The following is a 23,813-nucleotide window of genomic DNA, read 5'->3' as shown; positions in this document are numbered from 1 at the left end:
CATCATTGTCTTAGAATGGTTGAAATTATCTTTTGGATGTAACAGATTTCTTTCATTGACATTAGAGAAGTCTAGAGCAATGACAAGATGCCTAATTTTTAGGCAGCTCAAAGAAGATGGTATAAGCCCTAATTCTAGTAACATCTTTTAAGAAACAGCATGAACTTTCAGCTCTCACTGCTTTTTGGTGATTTTATGCTGAATACTGTATGTATTTAAAAAAAAAAAAAGTCTGTGATTTGCAAACAGTGTTGGTAGTTGCTGATTTTTAAAAGAAATCATGCCCTTTCGAACTTTGAGGAAAATGGATGAGGCCAGGCAGTGGTTCAGTTGCTCAGCTTGTGTGCTAGAGATGTTTGAATGTATTACCATAGTTTCACAAATAACTGAGAACTAAACCGAGCTTATGGGTGAAGTGCTATTATTAGCATAGAACTGTTTTGGGACTTCAGACAGGGTGGAGGGCCAATTGTATATCATGTTTCATACAAAGTTAACAAAAAAACAATAACTCTAACAAAACAAGTATAAAGAAAGCTTATGTCAAAGGAGACTTCCCGGGGTACAGTTTTCCACTTACAATAATGTACAGAGGATTCTGATGTAGTAGTTCATTTCCTCTTGAGCAGAGTTTCTCATTTCAGATGACTGTTAATCAGTCATAGAGGGAACACAATGCTAGATCTCTGTAGGACCCCTCAAACCAGGTTACTGCACCCGTGCTTAAAAATTCAATTATTAATCTTTCCTTTTCTGCTTCCTTCTGACAAAAACTTTATCAAAACTGATGTGTCAGAATGTTTCAACTTCAGTGAAACAGCATTTTTTTCCTGTCTGACTGGCCTTATTTATCACATTCATGTCAGTGTTAAATTTGCTGATGAAAAATCCAATTTGAACTAGCATGAGTTTTTTTGAAAAGGCCTGTCCAGAATCTGTGAAAAGAAAAGCTTTGCTCTCTGTAATCCTTCCTATTAGCAAGCAAAACCTTTTTCAGGGATTGGGGAGACTCTAACACTACTCATGGGACTATCTACTTGTATGTCCAGTGGGAATCTATAGTGAGGTGTTCCCAAGAGTGCTACAAGATCTAGAGCTTGCAAAGAATTTGCAAGAAACAGAAGTAATTCCAATGGAGCAGGACTGCACCACAAGGGAAGTCTAAGAAATATCCTGTATTAGGAAATATCTTTTGGATGCATATAGAATTTGCAGGAGGATGCTTATGAGGTTCTTTTTGACAATGCTTGTACTTTACTGTATTTTAGGTGTTTTGCTAAGCATTGGCCTTTTCACCTGGCATAAAGAGTTGAGAGCAAGCATAAGAATCCCACACTTCCTTTTTATATTAATTTCTAGACTCTGTTGATTGTATTAAAGTCAATAATAGAGCTCCTAGTTTTTCCGCAGGATCAAGATCTGAGTATTTTACTTTCCTATGAATTTTACTTGAATATAGAATCCAATAAAGGACTCTGCATCTTTTATATTAGAAACCATAAGCAAAATTGTTTGTCAAATTAGAAAGAACAGAGAGAAAATGTTCATTTTCATAAATACAACACAATGTTTATTACTTGATGAAACAACATTTTCACTACCATAATAATGCATTGTATACAATTTTATTATCATAAGCCTAATAATTTAAGGGAGAGGAAAGCCATTTTCTTCAGCATGGGTCCCACAGGGTCTTGCACTAACACACAATGCAATTATATGTCTCAGATGAGGATTTGATAATAAATGTGACAGATGGACAATGGCCTGGTAATAAATGACTATTACATAACCAAAGTGCATAAGGGAAATTCCTTTCAACTTTAGGAAAAAAAAAAAATCACCCCAGCCAGATGGTTTAACTTCAAGAGCAATGAGTGGACAGGCTCATAATGAATGAATGCTTTATAAGCTAGTTTCCCTGAGAATAACTCAGCTGTTCAACAGTCTTTCCTAATATGCTGAGATTTAAAGATCAAGACGACTAGTTGTGGAGTGTGTTTCAGTCTGTTCTTTTGCCTTCATCTGTTGTCTTCTTGCTCCAAGAGTAGTAAAAGAAGTTGTGTCTATATCTTTGTTAAAATGTCACCACAGCTCTGTAGCTGATCTACAGGTATGCTGTCTAACTTAATTTGGTGTATGGGCAACGTAGATCTACTTACTTTAAGCAAACTTTTTGTGTGAAATTCTTTCTTTCTCCCTAATCTTAACAGAATATAATTTTGAACGGCTATATCAAAGAGTTCATCCCGAAGGAGAAAGGTTCATTGGAGAAAAGGCCAAAAGATTTAATGGTATATTAGTCTGTTGGCTTTGTCATATGGTTCCCTCAGGTGAGAGTTCAGATCCTTTGAGTCTTTTGAGTTACTGCTAGCAAAAAGTAAATTATTACAGTATCACCTGTACTGCAATGCTATTAAACCTTTTTGACAAGGCATCTGAGGGATTTCATAATACAGCTGTTGAGGGCAAGAGCCTCTTTCTTTATCTGGCCTTATTAATACCCGTCTTCAAATGGTTAAGGGAGCAGAACCTCTGCTTGGGTCAAACGTTGTTCCCTGGAAGAGGCTATAGCAAAACCAACACTAAGCATGCTTGGACCTCATTGTGATTTCAAGTCCTGCTACATTTGGACAACCTTTGTTTTGTCTGTTACTCTTCTGAGATCCACAGGAGCTCTGTTCTGGCATTTTCCTGAGAGCAAGGAGCACCACAGGATGGACGGGGGTAAAATGCAGTCTGCTTCCAACTTTTTCCCTCCCTATCAGAGAAGCAAAGCAAGTATCAGTAATATTGCTGCTGTCTTGGACACAGGTTATGGCTACTAGAGCATGACGAAATGAACTGGAGATGAGAAAGGCTAAGCCCAAATGCAGTGGACTGAGCAGAACAAGGCACAGCACTAGTACTTCTACAGAGGATGCAGCAATGTAGTAAGGATGTTGAGGTGCTGGAGCGTGTCCAGAGAAAGGCAACGAAGCTGGTGAGGGGTCTGGAGCACAAGTCTTATGAGGAGAGGCTGAGGGAACTGGGGTTGTTTAGTCTGGAGAAGAAGAGGCTGAGAGGAGACCTTACCGCTCTCTACAACTACCTGAAAGGGGGTTGTGGCGACGAGGGTGTTGGTCTCTTCTCCCAAGTAACTAGTGATAGGACAAGAGGAAATGGCCTCAAGTTGCGCCAGGGGAGGTTTAGATTGCATATTAGGAAAAATTTCTTCACTGAGAGGGTGGTCAGGCATTGGAACAGGCTGCCCAGGGAGGTGGTGGAGTCGCCATCTCTGGAAGTGTTCAAAAAATGTGTGGATGTGGCGCTTCAGGACATGGTTTAGGGGACATGGTGGTGCTGGATTAATGGTTGGACTTGATGATCTTAAAGGTCCTTTCCAACCTAGTGATTCTGTGATTCTGTGATTCTGTAATATCAGCACCTAATAATTGGTGTCACAGGCATCTAGATATACAGTATTATGACATAGGTATGTTAGCTATTACTGTACCATGATAAGATATACCTTTGAAACTGTTAATTTAATCTCTTGGGCTTCTGTTTTATTTGTTTTAGTTTAATTATTTGCCCCTTTAATAAGTAGATCTCTAGCTACACTACTTGCAATTAGCTTACAAAATCCTGTCTTTCTAACAATTAGATTGTACCATTTTGGTTGCTTACAATAAGAGACAATGAATTTACGAAAAGTAAAGGCAACTTAATGAGCATATCACTACCATATCTCTGTCAAGAGAGCGGTACATTTTACTCCTTATTCTTGCATGCAACAAGATATTTGAGCTAGTAACTAGATATCCCTTCTGGGACACAGTGCTCCCTTGTAATCTTGAAATTGTCCCTAGTTCTGTCTGCCATTCCATTCAATCTACATGTGAGCTATGCAAGAAACTTTCCCACTGGCTCCCTAAAAAGCTGTACAAAATTGCCCTCACCATCATATATGGCGAGACATAGCAGGGTGACCTAGTGTGTTATTTCTGAGGAACTGCCTCTTAACTTTTGAAAATCCTTTTCTTTTGTTGTACAGCTGGTATATCAACAGTAGCAAAAACCCAAAACAATCCTTCTACCCCAAGAAGTCAACCCTCCAACAGCTGAGCAAATGCCAATAATATGATATTTAAAGTTTTTGCATATTTTTGTTGGTTTTTTTTTTCTTTCTAATCTATTGCAGGATTTTCATTTTGTTGCTCAAATTGGACACATAGATAATTATAGCTCTTGGTAGCTCATTAACAGCTCTGCCTTTAAATCAAAACGTTTAAATAATGAGTTGGTCTAATTTGATTTCCCTGTTGATTGTCAACAATTGCTTTTCTTCCCTCTCTTAATGAATGATTCTGTTCTTTAGTTGGGAAACTAGTTCCTGGGCTAGTCCAAGAGGTAGATCTTTCATGATTGCATATGCTTATGCACTTTTTTTTAGATTTGTCATAAATCATTATTTTATGTTATCTTAATACGTTATTCCATTGTAAGCTTTACGGAACTGAAATTTCTATCTATACTTACATATTTCCATGGATGTGTGTTCCATATGTTTATTGGGAAACTTATTCTAAATAGAGGGGCCTATAACAACCTTTTAAAACTGTATCTGAGGTGAAACATAATGTTGGTTTGCAATATATAGGAGTCACAGCAGTGATTAGTAATTTTATTTCAAATTATGCATAAACTGTATTTTTACAAGCATTGTATTTTTTAAGCTAATTTCTGAAATTTCTCAAGACCTCTTTCTCTTTGTAAAATATGAAGACATCCTTTGATACTTACTAGTGAGGTGAGCGAAAAGATGGAGCGATGACTCAGCAGCCATGCATGTTTAGATGTTTTAGAATGTTGTGGTACAAATACTTTCAGTTTGCCTCTTTCTGACTGAGGCTGCCGGAAATATAGACCACAATCCAGTAAATCTTGCTGCAAGGATTAGAGATGTTGTGGTTTGCCGTTGTCTGTCCTGTCTCACTTCTGAAAATTATTACCTGCATCACAGAAGGGGCAAAATGTTGTGCCTGAGCCATTTCAAGCTGTCTTTTCAGTGTCTAAACTTAAGCCATAGATGATTGTGAGTTTGAACTGAAACAGTAGGCTTAGCAGTGGGTAAGGTACAGTTACCTTTCTGCTGCCTTTGCTAGAAGAGCTGCTACTAGGGATGTGTAGGCAAGCCATAGCTATAGCAGGGATTGTTGGTGCTTGTCTACCACCACCAGTAGAACTGATTTCTATTGTTAATTTCTGCCAAGATGGCAAAGGTGTGGGGAAGGAAAGCATATGCTCTACTTAATGCAACTATGCCTTCAAAACTCTTGATGTCGGTACAGCTTTACTGAATGCAGACCGCTTCTGTTGGTTTAACTGTTTATACCATTTCAGGAAGATTATATAGCTGAGCTGGCAAGACAACTAGAAGCACATATTTCCTCTCCACTAAGAGGAACTCTGGTGAGACCTATCTTATAGTCTGCAGTGTAGTCATGTATACTTTCAAGAAGCTGTTGTATGTTCTTCTGTCTGTAGGTATCAGAAAAACTTGTATAGAAATGGAATTAATAGCAAAATTAAAATTAAAAAAAAAGTAAAAGTGCCTATGGTATTATCTGATAGCAACCTACTCATGTGAGAGAAATCACAGCAGCAAGGAGTAAAATGGAAAAAATACTTAGTCTCTCTCATCTGTTTAACTGAATCATGGTTTTGAGAATTTTGTCTGTAGGTAAAATAACTGGTTGAAGGTGCCCATTAATGCTCTCTATTATGACAATATCTGTTTCTCTATGTATTTCTTAAAGTTGTTTCTGGCCAGTGCGACTTAACAGGTTGACAAATTATCCTCTCTCTACAAGAAAGAAGAATAGAGTAAGGAGGAAAACAATGTAAATGGGAGATAAGGAACTGCATGTAGCCTTGAGTTGGGATATGGAGAAGTGCAAAGGAAAAGGTTGGAGAAATGTGGAACTGAAGAGAGGTCTCATACTACTTCACTGTAGTATGTGAAGAATGGAGGAAGAAATGGAACATGTGCCACAAATAGAACTGATGTGTATACTGGCACTTACATACACATTCATGTTTGGCAATAAAATGGTGGAAGGCACATAAAACTCTTTGTAGAAGGCTCCAGATGTTACAGATCTCTGAGAATAAGGACCAACAAATCATTATCCAGTGTTTTTTAACAGCAATGTAAGAAGAATTACAAAGACATTAAAAAAACCCCAACCAACCGACAAAAGACACCTTAATATAAGAGTTGGGAGTGGCTTTCAGGAAAATGTTTGCTTTGTAACTAAATAAAAGGGAAAGTAAGAGAACAAGTGTTGTTGATGAACTGCCTTTGGATTTGCCTAGACCTGGAGACAGGTTGTAAAAAGCCATTGGGAATCCACACAGGTTGTTTTTAATGAAGCACTAGAAACATTTTTTCCTATTTTTTACCAGTGCTAAATGCAACTCTAAGGGGTAGGTCTTCCAAGCTTCTCTGGTTCATGCGAAAGAAATACAATGGCAGTTTTATGCTTTGTGCTACTCATTGCCATTTAATGGGTATGCCCAGGCTGTGTAACTTCCAGTGGAGCTGCCGAAAATGTGATCATCAGGCCCACCTGCAGCATATACTAATATAAGACAAGCAAAACCTGTGTGAGTTAGAGACAGAATCATAGAATCATTATAGATGCTTTAATCTGCTCTTTCTCTTTAGTTCTTCATCAACTACAGTTCTGTTGAATTTGGTATACAGCTTAAATTACCATGGCTGATAGAATTGAAAAATGTCTAATAGTATCAAATTCCTTAAAATGGTTTGCTGTATCAGTGCAGAGGACTTTATCTTTTTACACTATTTCAGGAAACTTTGGAGAGTAGTTAAATACATGCTATCATACTCCCCTCAGAGAGAGCAGAAGCTTTTATTTACACTTCTCAATTCTTAGTGCTTTTGATGGGAAGGAAGGGTTGTTTCTCAGTAGCAGTTACTGTAAACCCTTTTGAGACCATCAATACTTTAATAAGTCATGGGTTCTAATAGGTTCTAATGAATAAAGCATTTTGCACTGTTTCCTATGATGTGCTGTACAAGCATGTCTGTTGTAGCTTTTGCAGAATTACTTTTTCATAGGTTAGATAAGCAAAACCAGTCCAAATGTTATTGTCACATTAAATTTCACACCACTATTTCTTCAAAAAATTATGAAGTTTAAATTCTTTGTACATTTCATTAATTTTATTAGCACTGAAAGGTACAGTTTTATAACTTTGGTCAGTATGATCAGGCAGATACAAGTTGGTGCAGAATTGTTTCCAAATGTTCAGTGCTCAGGCTAAAAGACACTTAACAAAAGCACAATTCCTGGAGAATGCAAATGGTTAGAGTGCTTTTATTGTTCATATACTATAGCGTTTGCCTTTTTCTGAAAATGCCATGTGCAAATACTGATTCAGTCTCAGTTAGGTTGGCCTGGTTTGTACTTTGAATCCTAAATTCTTACTGAGGGGCCTGGTGAAGAGGAAAATAATTTTCCTTAGGCTTGTGCAAATCAATTAAAAGTCAAAAAGGAAGACCTATGTTCTGTGGCATGTTCTCCTTCACAAAGGTACAGCTGTTTCACATGAAAAACAAGAGAGTAAATAGTGCTGCCCAGATAATCTGACTTCTGTGCACAAAGCAAAATGCCTATGAGTGTGATATGAGTAAGCTTTTCCAGGGTTAAAAAAAAGACAGATATATATGAAGATAGAGGAGATACAGATATATGTTTTTCTGTATGAAAGACAGAGATACTATTGTGTCCAGGACCTGACATCCCATCTAAGTATGAAGAAAAGCTTTGAGCAGAATCATTTATGCCTACTAGAGGGAGAAAAAGAATAAGAGAAACAGATTTTTTTAAAAAGAAAGAGTAATTTGTTCCTCTGTCAGGATTAGCAAATAAGTATTTCTCTAATACTAGACTGACCTTTAGAACTGTTAATTTTTAATCTAGTTCTTCACTTAGGGATACACGTTAGGCTGAGAATTAAATTTTTTTTTTTTAAATCAACCTCCAAAAGAAATTATTACATTTGAGCTCTTTGAGCTCTTCTATAGGCATGAAATAATGAGGGAGAAAATGTCTGTCCTTCCACAGCCTGTATAGTAAAGTTTTTCTATTTAACACAGTACTTGTCCTTGTATAGTCACTTCTACTAATTTTCCAGGGTAGAGATATAATGGAATTGCTACTAAAAGTGGGGTGAGAGCAGGGCAAGACAGGAGAGACAACTTGTTTGAGATGTGGATAATTTGGCTTAGTTCTAAGGGGTGGAGAGTTTTAAATGCTGAGACCCTTAAAATTCAGTGGCCTTGTAAATATTTGTCTAACTCAAAGTCTTGTAAAGAAAATTGCTTATATCTGATGAGGTCCAAAATGAATAAAATGAGAGACGGCCTTCAGAGAATAGCCTGCTAAGAAATAAATGTAGTCTGGTAAATTATTATATTGAGATAGTAGCTTAAAGTCATGCCTAAAGAAATGCAACTTTTACTTCAACTTTCCTTTCTCTTTCCTCTTTATTACGTTATTTACTCTCATTTGCTGACTGGACATAGTCCTGTAGGTGGCCCTGCTTGAACAGGGGTGTTGGACAAGATGACCGCCAGAGGTCCTTCCAACCTCAACTGTTCTGTAATTCTGTGATCATTTGATGTCCAGTACCATGTGCCTGTGATGCCCATTTGTCACCAGAACTCTCCTAGCATTCACCAGCTTCAGGTGATGATTAGTCCAGGCTTGTGGTCCTCAAAGACATTTTCTGTCTTATTTTCCCCTTCCAGAGGTGGCTGTTTTCTGCTTTGAGTGGGCGTTCTGGAGTTTTCTGCCTGTATTTATTATTTGTTTTCCTCTCTCAATCAGACCGGATGCCTTGTGTAGTAAGTAAGAAAATGGCAATCAGCCTCAATACAGTTCACTGAAATGGGTCTTTAACTTTCCCCCCCACCCTTTCCTACTTACTTTGTTGTATTTTTAATTCGTAATTCTTTTTAAATTTTTATTTTTTAATTTCATTTCTTTATCCTTTTTATATTCTCATCTGTGACTCAGACATTAGAAGACTTTGACAGTCTTGCTTAGCCTTACTTTGCATGTCTCATTTGTTCTGTCCCAATTGTTCCAGAGATTTGAAGCTCACTACTATCTTGCTATTATAGCTCTAACTGTTGAGACAGGAGCAGGTGTCTTGGCCGTCGTGCTTGCTGAAAACAGGCTGAAATGGGAATGTGGAGCTGAGAGAGATAATGGTTAGTATGTGAAGACATAAGTTTCAGTAGGTCTCTTCGTCCAAATACTAACAACATACAGATGCCATGACGTTTCTCTGATTTAATGGAGGGTAAGATTGCTACTTTCCCATCAGGTACTTGCATTATGATTGAGCTCTTCAAACTTGACCTGAGGATTTAGCCACACAACATTCATTAATTTTAATAGGAGTTAACTCCCATAAACTCATCCTGTCTCTCTGGGGTTAAATTTTGTCTTCAGTTACATACGTATAGTGTCACTGTATAGTTTCTAAAGTATTCTCAAGAAGAGAAAATTGTGTATCCAAGGCCAGGTTTTGGTTTAAAGACTGACTCTAGCTGACAAGGGTCCTTAACTGCAAGTGAACTGGCAGTGTACTGTGTAATATCTTTAATTTGTTGACAGAAGTAAATTTGCTTACTGAAAACAGAAATACAAATTAGATTATTTATGTGTAGTTGCTGCTTAAGACGGAAAAATGTATATTAACTTACTTTGTTCTTTCTTTTCTGATGCAAAGCAGAGGGATCATTTTCCAAAGTGAAACAAGCAATGTACAAACCTGTCTATGTAATCACTGTAATGATGTTGCTGTGACTAGGATTTAATTTAGACACTTTCTAGACACCTTGCAGAACTTCATTTATCTTAAATGTTTACTTTTTCCTAGATGCTTAAGGAAAACAATTTAACGTATAAAAGGGTACCATCAAGAAAGAAGTCTCTATTTGAATTCAATTAAATGTCAGCTTGTCATATAGTAAGTAGCACTGTGGGAGGACTGCTTTGTTGTGTAATTAAAATGGTTCATTATTAAGAATAAATATTTACAGAGATATTGAAATACTAGCTGGGATTTAAACATGTTTATGAACTGGTCTCTTGATACCTTCTCGAAGTTACTCCCTCCAGCAGCTGTATTAATTCCTACAAATTTCATTCAGATAGCTAAAATCAGTATTTTCAGAGAAACATGGATCACCCTGGCCTAAATAAAAATGTGTTTACTTACTCCAGTTTCAAAATTGGGTATTCATCTGGCATTTTATCTATAACATCAATAACAAAACAACACAGCTTTCCAAACCTTTGGGATATTGGAAACCAATTAGAATCTCTAGAGCCATCCAAAGTGTTGCCCCAAAATCTATCTGTAACAAAGACATGTCTAACTAGAAAGAGAAATGGAACGAACTCCTAAATCTGTCTGACACATAAAAGCATACTTATTTGCTCAATTTCTGTGAGCAAATGCAGATACTTACTTCAGTCTTGGGAAGAACAGATGTGGCAAAAACCAAAACAGACCAGAATGTGTCAGGGTTATTTTCGGTTGTATACAAGATGACAGTGAGGTCCTGGATGAACCTTCTGCATATCACAGGAAATACTTTAATATAAAAAGTCATAATCAGTGTCATAAGCATGGAAAAATCTATCTAATATATAGATAGGAGATACAGACCTTACAATATCTAAGAAAATATGTCTAACAAAACCAGGAAATTTGTTCCACTTTCTATTGGCAAGCCACCATTATTTCTGTTTTCTCAGGCTATATTCTGAGATCATATCCGTACCTTAACATTTGACTCTACTTGTTCTTGCAGAAGAAAATCCCTTCATTTAGGTGTGAACATGACCACATTAGCTTTGCAGAAAATAACTGTTGCAATATTATTTCTGTCACTGAATGCTGAATGAGATACTTAGTGCACTTATGGAAGTGCTGTAATGCTTGAGACCATGTTACTCTTAGACATTACCAAAGGAATTAGGAAATGCATGCAATTAATTTTCAGCTTCTTAAACAAATGCCCTAGTTCATCAGAAAAGACATGTCAGCTTTGTACCTCGATTTGTGCTATGTTGCTTAGAGATATTGTAAAATGTGTCAGGAAAGAAAAGTCCTTGAATTTCTTCTGCTTCAGTTGCAAGTCTATTACTAGAATGGGCAGAGAATTGTAATGCTTCATTGCTTTTGGCTGATGGAAGGGAATACAAGGACCTTCCTACTTTCAAAGTGGCTTTGAAATAGTATTACCAGCAACAAGGCATCAGTGGAGTTCAGCACTGTAAAGTAAAAATGATATTTAAAAAAATAATATAAAAAAGCAATTTTCTCCTTACTTTTACTTTATCAGCAGGAAACTCAGGTAACTAGCTCTCATTTTCCTCCTCATCTTCTGCAGCTTTAAATGAATGGGGTCATAAAGATACACTAATAAGCATAAAATTTAATAGTAAAAGCTTTATGGTAATCATCTGATTAAAGCAGACACTGCATGACCCTGTAGAATCATCATGATGAGTTACTAGCCTAGTGACTAGGAATAAACAGCTGATTACATCATTACACAAAGCTTCAAAACTTTCATGGCAGCTGAAAGTTTTTCATGGCAGTCTATCTGAAATACTTGGCCTGACCTTGTGTGAGATATTATACAGTGCCATTCCTGTGGGCTGCTAATGTCCTGCGGTTTTCCATTAAGCTAAATGAGAAAGTCTTGACCATCACAGTTTGCACCGTTGGGTCCATTATTTTTGCCCTACCGGTGATTTCCTATGTGCTTTATTACAGAAGACAGAACAGTTGAGAGGGTATTGTCCTGCAGGCAGCAATGACAAAGCTTATGCATTTACAGGTACAATGATACTTTCCAAGTTATGCAGTAGAGAGTGTTGTATGATTCCTGTTAACTTTGGTAGCACGTACATAATTTAATATTAAAAAATTACTCTGAAAAGGAGTTAGTATTATTTTATTGATGAAACAAAACATAAAACAGCATGCAGACATTTTTAGTTGCTTTAACACAATGTCTTTGACCCTAAAAGAAGAAAGCAGGTCTGTTATAGCTAGTCACATAAAATATACTGGCATGTGCTGGCAGACTAAAATGTTCATGCAAGTATAGCCAATATATTAAAACGGCTGCAACTATACAGAGTTCCTCAGAGCAGATCTGAACAGCATTTCGACAGGCATACTTCCTTCTTTTCTTCTGACAGGTACTAAGCATCTCAGTATTCACTGATGAACTGCTACCCTGTGAAAAATGTTGACATGTGACTAGCCTCATGTAGCTCGCTCTGACTTAATTCTGTGCATTTGTGTAGCAGCGGCAGGGCTGATACTGGGCGAGGTGAGGAATGTCTGGTAGTTCATCTCCTCAATAGCCAGCAGGGGAAGCTGCTGCATTGGTTTTCAGTGTGACTCACAACTATAAATGCTGGTTATTTTTAAATCCACAGATGAAAAGGTGAGGTTATCTTAAAATGAAAGACAGAATATGTATGTTTGCATGAAGGAGTTTTTGTCAGGCTACGCTTGGGATGACTAAACTACTCACAAGTGAGAAAGGAGGGAACGAGTGGTGCACGATGGAACAAACAGGTGCTATTTAATGTCTAAACTTAGTATGTCCTATATATTTACTTAGACTACCAAATAAAAGAGACTTCAAAAGCTGTCTTAATATAGATTCAGTGATTTAAGCAATTAGATGATTGCAGTCCTTCCTCCATGTGCATAAGAAAAGTAGAAAAGATGCTGGACTGAGCAAGCACAGGTTCTGTTCTCGGGCTCATAAGGACAGTGTCAGAAATTCATCTGGGCTCTGTTCAAAATATTTTTCTTAAGTGCATGCTTATGGGCTTCACCAAATTTGGCTTTTAATCCATCTGATGTTCAGTCTTTCATCTTTAAACAACAATACAATATTTTGCACTTCCCATCTCTTTCTTCATATTAAAAAGAGGTATGTTTTGATGGTCAAAAAGCTATAGTCCTCCAACTGGTCTGAAGTAAAAACAAAGTCTTAGCACATACTTTTACTTTATCCTTAAAGCATTATTGGGACCTTATGAGACTTCCAAGTTACAAGGACCTATAGCATGAAATTGATTATCAAAGAGAGCTGGAGACCAAGAGATTTTTGCCAAATTTGTCAGCTGAATTTCAACTGTGTATATGATCCTAAAAACAATACTTTAACTATTAGTACATCTTCTCAGTTTCTACCAGGACAGGATTTGTTATGAGTGTTATCACACTGGTAAACTGGCAATATTCCCTTCATGCCTTATTAATAATAGATGTGTCAGTGTGGTAGAAAAGAGGTTTTAATTGGGTATGTATAGAAGCTCTGCAATTAGAAAGGCCATTGTCAATTCTAGTATGAACCTTGCCTTGAGGTTATATTAATGACCCATGAAGAAAGTTTTCTTGTGAAATCTAATACTCTTGGTTTTGTCCAAAATAATGATATAGTCCTAGTTCGAAGTTAATTCTAATTCTAATGTTTCTGCTGGCATAAAAGTCCCTCAGTAGGAACCTGCACGATTGCTAGACATCTGAATGAAAATTATTTACTAGTTTAGGACTGACTCTTTCCTGTCTTTAGTTTCAAACAAATGCATTTTGTTCTCCAAATGGAAATTTGTTCTGGAGGTGCTTATAGATCTATAGAGGGGATTTACTTGTGGTTCTTTCCAAACTAATGCACTTGTGTAGCAAACAACAAAATACTCTGTACTCAGAGATTATGATGCTCATGACCATAAATAGCAAATGGCCATACATATTTATAAGTTCAATTCTACCCTGGTAGAAGCTGAGGGAATGGCCACAGTTTATCTCTCAAGGTGCTAGAATCAGTTGGTAACTTATGAGTAGTAAAGGGAAATTCCTACCCCATAGGCAATTATTTTCATGTTGCAAGCCCTTATAAGAATAAAGATGACTTGTATTACTCTTTTATATTCAAGGAGATTAAACCTTACTTTAGAAATTGATTCAACATGTATTTCAGATCTAAGAAAGACTGCATACTTATGTTTCCAGAGTATTCAAGGCACCCAGAAGTACTGCTGTAAAAAGCTTAAACATTTGTCTGTTGGGGAAAGCTTAACCAAAAAGGCTGAAAAACAAACCAGCAAACATTCAGCTGGTACAGCTTGAGAGTCTACTTGACACAAGTCATTGCATCTGTATCTTCTAAACTCTTTGCTCTTGTTCAAAATGCTGGAAGCAGGGAAATACTAGATGCAGGATGGTGGCAGGGATTTCTCCCTAGGAAAATATGGATACCATTGTTGGAACACTGAGTTATGGGATGGGCTCAATGTCCAGGCTTCAGAATTAAAGGCTACTTTAGAGGAACCATAATTATGGTGAAAATACCTTTATGCAAACTATTTAAGAAATTCAGCCTCTTTAGTTTATTACAAAGAAATGACCAAGATGTATGTCTTGATTACAGCCCATAAGGACCTCTAATGGAGGAAAGATTTTTTGACCGTTTATGTCTCTAAATTTAGCAAGTAGTAGCACAAAAGAACTAAACCTGCCATACAAACCTTGACACAACCAGGGTAAAAATAAGGGGTACAATGTCTTAAACTGCATATACACCCACAAGATAGCATGGTTCCCAGCTCCAAGTTGTTCTGTGAACTTCTCAGAATTTTTCTCCCAGTCATTTTTGGTTTGACAGTAGTGTTATAGGTTGGTAGAGCCTAATCTATTTTATATAGAAAATCAGAGAAGTGTAGTAATTCCTTCTTTCTGTTCTTAAGAGCCTCTGAACATAACACTCTGAACTAGCAAAAATTTTAGCATTAGCCAAATGATGTTTAGAAACAATCCTGTCACTAATTCCTTACAGATATTCCTAGTTCCCCATTCTAAAACAAAAATTGGTATTCATTTTTCTATCATATTATAAAATTTCTAGTTTCCAATCTCCTTTGCAGTATTCATCCACTTTCTATCAACTTTCTAATGAACTATCTGTCCAACACTTCCAACACACATATGGATGTGCCAGCTCACTATCTTGGATGGCTTCAGACAAACAGCCAGAAGTATTGCTTTGAATTCACTTTTTTAACTTCCGTGTTATGCCATATTTTATTTATAACTATTGTGTGCACTCCAAAGCCAACTACTTATATCCATTTCATATTGCTTACAGGAATATACTAGCCTTTCTTATTTTACCCCAGAATTCATCTGTTTCCTCCATGTGCTTCTTTCTACATCTTCTGTAACTGAAATTTCTCCAGCATATAAAAATGTTGAAGTACTCAGCTACACATTATACTTAGAAAAAAATTGTTTTTCACGTAGCCTTGCATAATTCTTATCCTTTTAATTTTTTTTTTTTAAACATTTTACTTTTTTTTCTAGGTAGTTCAAGCCACTGCCTGTTTTAGAGGAATACTGAAGGTGGTTTCTAAAACATCATATATGTAGTCAAGCTAGGTTAAATATGCATCCTTTCTTCACATTCTTCAGCTGTTCTCTTTCTATCTTCTGACTCTTTTGACATGAAGATTTTATTAGAAGAAATTTGTAAACTCATTTTAAATAAATCATGAATGGTTCCATTTACAGACCAAATGTTTAGCCGAAGGCTGAAAGCTTTAAGCAATAAGTTTTCCTTTGGAGAAAGAAGACCAAATGTCTCACAGGGAAGAAAAAGAATTGTTTAATTTCAGAAAAGATAGTGCTCAAAGGAACTTGAATCTTTCTGCTAAGTTCTAGCATTTCATATCTATAGGTTTCTTTAAAAAGCCTCAAATTCTCACCATTTGACTATTATAATTGATCCCAGCTATGCCTCTGGGATTAGTTCCTATAGACTTGATTTGGACGAATCACATGACTAGAAGCAGGACTGCACCCAGAGTCAGTAAATACCAGATGGTAAAATAGCCAAATACATTTGCAAACAGCTCCCTAGGCTAAATCTCTGCCTCAACAGCTGGAAGAGGGTATTCAATACGGTTACTGTATTTTTCTGTGTGAATACCAACTGCTACTGGACATTTGCTGTGTTTAGTGAATACTGGGAAGAACCTCAATGCGTATGAGTCTTGATATATATTTTTTAGCTTTTCATACATAGCAGATGTTGGCTGAAAACAATTAGGCAAAAAGCAAGTAGATTAAAAACTTCTTCAATAAATCATAATATAATTTAAATGAGAAAATTTACATTAGACATCTTCTCAGAATAATTATGAAACAATTACCTAATAATGAAGCTTCCAAGCTTTTTCTAACAGATGGTCAGAAGCTGAAATATATTGGATCATAGATAATCAGCAAATTTAATATGCAGGATAAATGCAGCAATCTATCATCCTGCTATAACCCACTGCACTATAATGTACTTGTTATAACTCCAAGATCAGAGGAACATTCCAGGGTCTCTAATTTAATATAGGAGTGACACAGGGATTCAGAGAAAGCATTTCAGAAACTTGTCTAAACTTGTAGCTTTACAGCAGCTACATTTTTTACTTATCCCACACTTAGTTACATCACCTTAAAAACAGTCTTAAGACAACTTCAGGACTCATTATGTTTCACATCCAATTTCTATGTATGTTGACATTCTAGACAGTGCTACCTACTTCTTGTTTTATATGAATTTTATACTAACTAACTCCTTTATAAAAGGCTAAATAAAAAGTAGGATTATGTATTATGTGTTAGCCAAATAAAGTATAGAATGTCATGGTGATGGGTTGACCTTGGCTGGACAACAGGTGCCCACCAAAGCTGCTCCATCACTTCCCTCTCCTCATCTGGACAGGGGAGAGAAAATATAAAAAAAAGCTCAGGGGTTGAGATAAGGACGGGGAGAGATGACTCACCAATTACCATCACTGGCAAAACAGACTCATCTTGGGGAAAATGCATTTAATTTTTTACCAATGAAATCAGAGTAGCGTAATGAAAAATAAAAACTAAATCTTAAAACACCTTCCCTGCACCCCTCTGTTCTTCTCAGGCTCATCTTTACTCCCGAGTTCTCTACCTTCTCCTCGCTGAGAGGCACAGGGGGATGGGGAATGTGGGTTGTGGTCAGTTCATCACACGTTGCCTTTGTCACTCCTTCCTCCTCAGGAAGAGGACTCCTCACACTCTTCCCCTGCTCCAGCGTGGGGTCCCTGCTATGGGAGACAGTTCTCTACAAACTTCTCCAGCATGGGTCCTTCCCACAGGCTGCAGTTCTTCACAAACTGCTCCAGCCTGGGTCCCTTCCATGAGGTGCCGTCCTTCAGGAACAGGCTGCATCAGCCTGGGTCCCCCACAGGATCACAAGTCCTGCCAGCAAACCTGCTCCAGCCTGGGCTCCTCTCTCCACAGGTCCTGCCAGGACCCTGCTCCAGCACAGGCTTCCCATGGGGTCACAGCCTCCTCTGGGTGCATCCAACTGCCCCAACATAGGGTCTTCCACAGGCCACAGGTGGAGATCTGCTCCAGTGTGGAGCTCCATGGGCTGCAGGGGCACAGCCGGCCTCACTATGGTCTTCACCACGGGCTGCAGGGGAACCTCTTCTCTGGCGCCTGGAGCACCTCCTGCCCCCCCTTCTTCACTGACCTTGGTGTCTGCAAAGTTGCTTTTTTTACATATTCTCACTCCTCTCTCTGGCTGCAGTTGCTGTGTGCTGGTTTCTTTTTCCCTTCTTAACTCTGTTATCCCAGAGGCGCTACCACTGTCGCTGATGGGCTCGGCCTTGGCCAGTGGCGGGTGTGTCTTGGAACTGGCTGGCACTGGCTCCAATAGACATGGTGGAAGCTTCTAGCAGCTTCTCACAGAAGCCACCCCTGCAGCTCCCCCCCTCACCCCCTGCTGCTACCAAAACCTTGCCACACAAACCTAATACAGTGTATAACAAAGTAATTTTCAGACTCAACTACTGATCACCTCATACAAATGAGGAGTTCTTATGCCTTCAGTATGTCTCATGAATGAACAGGATATTGCAGGAGTGTTTAGCTAGTCACTACCTATAAGTAAGAATACTTGAGCCAACTTCTATTTCATTTTATAGTCCTAGTCAGTACCAAGCTGAAGTTAATGTGGTAATGTTATTCTTTTACCTTCTGTATGCTAGCATCTTGATTTGATATAGTTTATACTTGTTATGACTAGCAAGCAGTTTGAATTTCCATGTCTGATTCTGCACTCAAAGCTGATAGTAGCAGTGTGTGAGTGAAGACAGCAATACATTACAACTTCATGAGCAACTGTTCTTACTCTGAATCATGCTAAGAACCACAGAAGGCAGAAACTAGTATGAAGAAAGATGAAAAACAAAATTCAAACTAAAGGGCTTTTAATTCAGTATCGGTAGCATTTCTGAGAGAAAGTTAAAAGTACATTTTTGTTAATTTGAGTTTTATCTTTAGTTTTGGCCATTTTAAATAGATTTGGTTTTCCCAGCTCAGCTATACAGTTTAAGAGTAACTACACAGTGTCAACCAGAAAATCTGAATAGCTTAGTCAAGTGAGCTGACATGGTGTTGCTGGAAGGCATGCCATATATTTCAATGGCAGTTTCTGATGCAGAACTGAAACAACCACAACTTTTACAGACAAATTTAAAAAACATTTAAAACCAAACTTAGAAATTCAGTTGTGGTTATCATTCCAGCAATGAGCTATTAAATATTGCAAAAAATCCAATAAAACTACCCTTGTCCTTAATGTGACCAGACTACATATGGTTGTATTATGGAATCTTAATGAGCAATGGGGACTAATTCCATCTGTGAATAAAGTAGAAAGAGTGCATTCTGGACAAGATAAAAGCCTTTGTAAAATCAAGGCCATGTAAAGATGATCTACTATTTCGTAAAGTTTACTTTCCTGTAAAACATAGTCAGAAACCTCAGCATGATCCTTGATGCATCTCCTGCATATACTGATAAAGCTTCAAGCCTACTCTTGAGGATCTACTAAATCTGAAGTCAGAATAATCCATTACTTACCAGTAAGAATAGAGTCAAATTAGCAGGGTGAGCATATAGTAGTGTCTATCTATATTCAGGTAATACTAGAGCTTGATCCCCTTGAACAGGGCAGCAGGGGAGGGCATAAGCAATCTGAAGTGTAGTAGGACAGCAGTGCTAGTAACTAGTATCTTCTGTTTAAGACCTGCTCATAGGATGTATAAATAGATCAGGACTAAAATAAGATATTCAGTCATGGTCTAATATTAGATGAAAATCATAAATACTTCATTACATTGATTTATTATCAATGAAAATATGTTGTTTACTCAATTGTGTTTTATTAATATTTATTCTAATCATGTGCTATTTATATAATATAAAATTATACACATAAAAATCTGTCATTTACTGATGGGAAAGTAAGTAGTTTTATGTCATCTGCATTATGCAAGGTGCTATTCTACTCCAGCTGTACAGTTACATAGTAAAGCCAAAAGCATAATCTAGACTTTTAATTTCCGTATTTACTAAAAAAGTGACTCTTGGTAAATCCTTGATTTTATTTTCTTGGTAAACTACATTTATTTGTTACATGGTATTATAATCACTTCTAGCAGGCATCATACATCATTGTGTTTGTAGGGTTTTTTTATAATATCTTAGGTCTATGAAAAGCAGATGCAGAAGTCACACTTCCTAAATGGTGTTTTTTAATGCATATGTAATGGACAATCAGCAAATAAGATGTTTAATGCACAGAATTATAGATGGCTTCAGAAAGGAGAAACCGCAGTCAAAATAATGATGTGGGTGTCTTAATCAGAACATGGGTTGGCTTTAAGCATGTACATCCAAAAAACATCTAAAAAAAGTCTCTTTTACTATATCCCTACAAGTATCCAAAATTTGTGGGTATCTTATGTTCACCTTTGGTATATTCTCTGGAAGCTAGCAATTTTCATTGCTTGCCCTGAACTTCCTTGATGTGAGCAATGAGATGCCTCTTCTGATGTTGAAATCCAGGAACCAGGGAGAATGAAGTCTAAGTCTCCTGAGAGCATCTAGTGAATGCATTCAAAGCATACCTAGCACAAGCTATTTAGATAGGGCTCCCTGAAAATGCCATTAGAATGACTTCATGTTTTTCAGGTGAAGATGGTACATAACTTCTGTAGTGGAGAAATCATGTGGTTCAGGAGGTGAGTGGTCTACCTTGCAGTTCAGTAACTAGGACACCTAGTAGATGAGTCCTGGTTTCCCAGGACTATGGTTGCTTTAGCCTGGTAATGCTTTAAGAGAAAATGATCATATCTATACATAGGTGAGTATCCCAACCATAATGATACATAATTATTTTGCTCTATATCTTTCTGATAGCATGAATGTTGCCTTTCTTTTTTAAAACTGGCCTAGCAAAGAAAACAATGAATAACATACTTCTGCTGTGACAGCTGTTTCAGCTTCATGAGCTTCCTTTCACGTCTTCAGAGGCAAAGATGTATATATACAAAGTGCTGCTTTTCCATGTAAGTCCTCAGGCATGAAAGTGTATGTTCTTAATTTTGAGATGATATGTCACTGCTTTTGTATAACAGCACTGCCATCTACACAGCTGCAAGATTGTTTCATGTTACTGCCTCACTTGACTGATACAGTCAAAAATACAGTCCAGCTTTTCCATACACTTTCTGACAGTTTTAAACATGCTGGAAAAGCACTACTGAAGGACCTCTATTGTATATTCTGATGAATGTCACCACTTCAGGCTAGTCTGGGCTTTGGAGCTCTTCTTTTCTTGCTTAATGCCTCGCGAGACAGCTAGCTTTTGGCACAGTACTCCTTGCAGCCCATAACCTTGCAGCATCTCTGACAGCTCCTTTTCTAAGTGCCTCGTACTGTATCCCATTCAGCTGCCAGTCACTTCTCTCTTCTGCAGTCTGTCAGCACGAAGCAATCCCAAGCACAGGTTAGCAATGACCAGTCCTGGGCCTGATCACTTTCTTCACAGTCAGAAATCCATTTGCTTCACGTAGGCATCTTGGGCCAAGGCCTAAGCCATGCTGGGGCAAAGTCTTTCTACTGGTCATGTAAAATTTTCAACAGATGTCCTATTACAGCCATGTGTCAAGGACAAATCCTGACTGCAACCAGTCTGGCACAGTTGGGTAACATCCAGATCAACATTTCTGTGCATTTTCATCCTCGAGGTGGTAGGTCTCATGACTCTGAAGACAGCAGAGGCAGGAGGAGACACAGATGAGAGGATTTCAGGAGAGGAAATGTCGGGCCCTCGCCCCCACCAAAGGCACACAAGCACACCCAGAGGTGCTGCAGTGTGTGCAGAGCAGCAGCCCATGGAGCCAGGAGTGAAGCAACGTCCCGCAGGAGCAGGCAGGGACAGAGGAACCAGCTGAGGAGCAGTCACACATGAGCCTCAGAAGAGTGTGGAAACCCCCTGGCCCTTCTGGGGTGCTGGTGCCAGTGCCCACACTGAGGTCTACATTCCTGTAGGCCCCTCGCAGCAGGAGTTCCCTGGTTCCTGGGGCTGGTGACCACCCCCTTGACTGCAAGGACTTGCCTGTGGTGCCCAGCAGGAGGGTGTCAGGGCAGCTCCTGGGCTGGCATCATGCAGGGCCTGTGTGAGGGTTTGCCACCCAGGGACAGGCCTAGCACAGCAGCAGTGTCTGGGGAGTACCCAGCCCTGCATGTATCCCTGGGATCCCTGGTGCCTTCCTCACCCTGTGGCCCCCAGCCCTGATTACACCACTGGCTCCCCAGTTAGAGAAACAGTAAGAATGGTAGGCTGGCCAAGAAGTTTTTACATAAATAGAGACATCCTCAGCAGACGTCATCTAGCTTAGCTCCTACACGGTCACTGGAAAGAGATACCCTGGCTTGTGTCAAGTACGGATGACTGGATCCTGCTTCAAAATACCATTTACAATGGAAATAATCTCACCCCATGGGGGAAATGTTAGAAAGGAACTTTACAAGGCCAGTGTAGGTTACATTTGAATAGGAACCTGAGTAGAGTGTTTAGTTAATATTAGCTTATCTAAACTAATTCCAACTGCTTGATGGTCCTCCCCATCACTGTATTTCTAAGCAGTGGCAGCACTGAGCTTAGTTCTGCAGCACTGAGCACTCAGCACAAAGTTCTCTTGAGACTCTGTGGTTGGCCTTGCCTTTGGAGTCCTAGGAGTGAGCATCACGATTGCTCATATCCTTGAACAGTAAAGTTTCACTCCTATATTGATTTATATGTATTCTGCTGAGGTGTTGTGACGGAAGTGAAAAGATGCAGGGGTAAAAACATGCTAACGTGGAGTTTCCAATTTCCAGATGTCATTGCATGGGTATGTTCAAATCTGTCAAATAACAAAATGAGACCTGTAAAGATTAATTACTAAAAGGCAGCAGTGGCAAAAAATTGTGCTGCTGTTTTGTATTTCTTACATAGGTTATGGCCAGCTGTTCAGAGGTTTGCCATGGCCTCAGTGTTTTCATTCCTTGTCTTCCCTGTACATCATTACTCCTGTAAGAATGAGGAATATAATACAGATGATTTAATGCTATTACCTGCTTCTTAACTGAGGGGGAAAAAAAAGGAAAATATTTACATAGATAATGAAGTTCAACTATTCAATTAAACCTAGCTGTAGCAGCAGAGGCAAATGAATTGGGTAGCAGGAACTGCTGCTGCATGAGAGGAAATCTGGAGGGAAGGGGATGAGCATGATGGGTTGAGCACTGCAGAAGCAAGCTTGGTACACCACCTGCAGGGTTTGAGAAGAGGAGGGGAGAGAGACATCTGTACATAGCAAAGGTTGACAGTTTTTATGAACTGGTAGAGTACTATCTGAGGAATGACCATGAAAGAATAGCATTTAAATTAGAGAAGAAACTGCATATTCAGGGACATACCCATTTGTGCATGGAAAAGCAAGTGTTAAGTGTTCAGTTAACACTGGAGGAGGTACTTATGTTACTGCAAGGCATGAGAAAACAAACATTTTGTTGCAGAAGCGGTAGCTTCTTCAAGTCAAGTAGCATTGTGAAACTAATGTAAAATGTAAAACACCTTCCTCTGTATGTGTACGGAGAGATAAAGTATATGTAGCTGCATGCAATTGTGCTTTACTTGATAATCTAAAAATTGTAAGACACATATTCTCATTATTTCAAGTGCTGCTTTTGTTTTTAAACAATTATTATAAATTTTGTACTGAACATTTTTTTTAAATAGAAATTCCAAAATGTTCTGGTTCATGATAGTTTAAATGCTTCAGGTTGCCTTTTGTACTATGCTGCTGAAAACATGTTTATATAGCTCAAAGATCAAGTCAGGACTTTAATAAATACATATTTCATATTAATGAAAATATTATATTCAATACAAATATAGGTATATCAGAATACAACATTTAGATGCTTTCACAAAAAAAATTTCTTTTTTGCCCCTTTTTCCACAAAACCTTTCAGTACTATGAAAATCACATTATTGCCACAAAACAGTACCTTGCAGACCTTTCTTTGTCTGCTCTTACAACTTCTGATCCTTCATTGTTCAAGAATAGTTACTTATGATCCTTTTTCATAATATGCAATATGAAATTGTGCAAAAGTTGTAAACTTCTTATAAGAATGATCTCAAGAATCAGCATGCATTAATAAATACTCCTTCATGATGTACCATATATTGACATTGAATGCAGAAAAATCAAAAGATTCTCTTTTACTCTCCTTCCTCAAGAAGGAGAAGT

Source organism: Phaethon aethereus, assembly GCF_964289735.1.
Source record: "Phaethon aethereus genome assembly, chromosome: 2".
Classification (NCBI taxonomy): domain Eukaryota; kingdom Metazoa; phylum Chordata; class Aves; order Phaethontiformes; family Phaethontidae; genus Phaethon; species Phaethon aethereus.
Note: the sequence above shows the minus strand (reverse complement) of the source record.